The sequence below is a fragment of the Orycteropus afer genome, unplaced genomic scaffold, assembly GCF_000298275.1.
Source record: "Orycteropus afer afer isolate SDZICR_OR568_19922 unplaced genomic scaffold, OryAfe1.0 scaffold00043, whole genome shotgun sequence".
Classification (NCBI taxonomy): domain Eukaryota; kingdom Metazoa; phylum Chordata; class Mammalia; order Tubulidentata; family Orycteropodidae; genus Orycteropus; species Orycteropus afer.
Genome location: NW_006921630.1, coordinates 7,493,585 through 7,496,745, shown reverse-complemented (window position 1 = coordinate 7,496,745; position 3,161 = coordinate 7,493,585). Strand labels below are relative to the sequence as shown.

At 40.5% G+C, this 3,161-nt stretch overlaps 1 protein-coding gene across 1 annotated transcript in view; it reads right to left on the bottom strand.

Annotated features, from left to right (window-relative positions):
- XPR1 (xenotropic and polytropic retrovirus receptor 1) overlaps window positions 1-3,161 on the bottom strand; it is a 324,974-nt gene that overhangs the window by 237,250 nt on the left and 84,563 nt on the right. The gene's annotated exons all lie outside the window — the stretch shown is intronic.

Genomic DNA, 3,161 nt, shown 5'->3' with positions numbered 1-3,161 from the left:
TCAATTCCAGACCTGAAGGGCAGCTAGGGGCCATAGTCTCAGTGGTTCCACCAGGCTCTATTGGACCAGCAAACCTCGTCCCAACCATCTTTTTTTTTTTTTTTTCCCCTCCAAATGATTTTGTGTTTTGTTCCACATTGTTCTCCCTCTCTATCCAGGATCTCCTACATCCCTTCCAAATGGATGACAGTGGTAGCCAGGCACCATCTAGTTCTGGTCTCATAGTTGTATAGGTTGCAGATTGGATGGTGTACCAGTCGCAAGGACTCATTGTTTCCATTAATTTTGGTTTTTTTCTTTCTTCTTTGCTCTTGATGAGGAGAGACCCATCGTTGCATCTAGATGTGCGAAGAAATTTGAAAGACAGCTACCTGGCCACTGACTAGAAGAGATCCATATTTGTACCCATTCCAAAGAAAGGTGATACCACAGAGTATGGAAATTATTGAACAATATCATTAATATCACATGCAAATAAAATCTTGCTGAAGATAATTCAAAATCGGTTGCAGCAGTATATTGAAGAGCGCTTCCAGAAATGCAAGCTGGATTCAGAAGAGGATGTGGAATGAAGGATATCATAGCTGATGTCAGATAGTCTTGACTATAAGCAAAGAATACCAGAAAGATGTTTACTTGTGTTTTATTGACTATGCAAAAGCATTAGATTGTATGGATTATAACAAATTATGGATAACACTAAGAAGAATGGGAATTCCAGAACACTTGATTGTACTCATGAGTAACCTGCAAACAGACCAGGAGGCTGTCATTTCAACAGAACAAGGGGATACTGCATGGTTTAAAATCAGGAAAGGACTTCAAGGTTATATCCTTTCATCATACTTATTCTATCTGTATGCTTGTTCTGGTTACCTAGTGCCACTCTGACAAGAATATACCTCAAACAGGATGACCTTAACAAACAGGAGTTTATTCTTACAATCTGGAGGCTTTAAGTCCAGGTTCAAAGTGCCAGGCTCTAGGGGCTGGGTGAAAGCCCCTCAACCTTGGAGTCCAGCTCTGCCTCCTGCTCCCAGCCCACTGGAGCTAAAGGCATTTCTTCACTCAGACAGCTGTTGGCTGCTGAGGCTGAGAAGCCCCAAGGTTGACAAGTGAAAAGGCACAGTCTTGATGTTACCAATCCACATGGCAGGCCATTAACTTAAGTTCACTGTAAGTCCCAAGGTTGGAAGAGCATAGCAGGCTGCTGAGCAATGACATGGCTACGTGCAGAGTCCAAGCGTGCCAAAGGCTAGAGACCATTCTCAAAGCTTCTGCTTACATACAGGAAGCAGACCACATATCCAAAGGCAGCTACTCAGCTGCTCCCAGTAGATTCCACCATGGAGTTGATTAGCAGTCTCTCTATGGTGAATACTACATCCAGCTGCCCAGCCACTCAACCAGGCCTAGCCAAGATGACATACAAACATAACCATCACAATGCTGAACAAATAATCCGAGTAGCTGGACTATATGAAGAACAACATGGCATCAGTACTGAAGGAAGACTCATTAACAACCTGTAATATGTAGACAACACAACTCTGCTTGCTAAAACTGAGGATGACTTGAAGCACTTACTGATGAAGATTAAATACTTCAGTCTGCAGTATGGATTACACCTCAACATAAAGAAAACGAACAAGGCAAACTGGACCACTAAGCCCCATCACCATAAATGGAGAAAAGGCTGAAGTTATTATGGACCTCATATTACTTGGTTCCACAATCAACACCAATGGAAGCAGCAGTCAAGACATCAGATGATGTATTGCACTGGGAAAATCTGCTGCAAAAGACATCTTTAAAGTGTTGAAGAGCAGAGATGTCTCCTTGAAGACTAAGGTGTGCCTAACCCAAGCCATGGTATTTTCAATCACCTCATTTGCATGTGAGAGCTGGATAATGAACAAGGAAGACAGAAGAAGAGTTTATGCTTTTGAGTTGTGGTGTTGGTAAAGAAAGTACCATGGACTGCCAAAAACACGAACAAATCTGTCCTGGAAGAAGTATAGCTAAAATGCTCCTTGGAAACGAGACTGGCCAGACTTCATCTCACCTACTTTGGTCATGCTGTCAGAAAGGACCATTCCTTGGAGAAAGATATGCTTGGTAAAGTAGAGGGTCAGCAAGGAATGCAAAGACCCTCAACAAGATGTACTGACACAGTGGCTGCAACAATGGGCTCAGGTACAGCAAGGATTGTGAGGCGGACACAGGACCGGGCATTGTTTCCTTCTGTTGTACACAGGGTTGCTACGAGCAGGAGCCAACTCAAAGGCACCTAACAACAACAGTTCTAGTGGGAGTGAAATGGTATCTCACTGTGGTTTTTATTTGCATCTCTCATAGCTAATGACACTAAGTATCTTTTCATGTGTTTGGTGGCTATCTGAACATCCTCTTTAGTGAAATGTCTATTCAAATAATTGCCCATTTTATGATTGGGTTGTCCTTTTGCTGTTAAACTGTTGAGTTTTATATACATCGTGTGTTTTTTATAAACATGTTTTATTTATTTTGCTTATACCATCAGAACTCAAACTACCCACTTGTCATTTCCCTAAAACAGGGAAATCAATCTAAAACACATACTGGTGCTTTTCAAAAGATAGCAATTTGAAAGGGTGGTAGCAGCAGGCATTTGATATGTTTTTCTTTTAAAAATCCTTCAGGCTGCAGGAAAAACATGTGACCAAAAGTGTTACGATTATCCATTAGAAATTTTCATCAATACCTATACCAATTCAGGTGACAATACAGCAAGATCGAAAGATTAATGGCAATGTTCATGTTATGAGGAATGATAAAAAATACCAATCCTTACAAAAGTCATTTGTCAAAGAAACTGTTAAATGTTCAAAAAGGTATCTAAATATTTCACATTAAATATAGAAGCAGCCATCCAGATTATATCCCGTATTTGTTGCTATTTTTCAAAAAGTGTCAATCAAAGCCTAATTTTACATTTTGGCTTTGTCTTATACAGTATCAGCTGTTTAAAAAAGCAATTTATATATTTTTATTTTTTAACCAGTCATTTGGCCAGATGATAAATAGTGCTATTTTAAAGCTGGTAGTCAGGAGGCTGGTGGTTCAAACGCACCAGCCTCTCCTCGGAAGGAAGGTTGGGCAATCCTACTTCTGTAGTGATA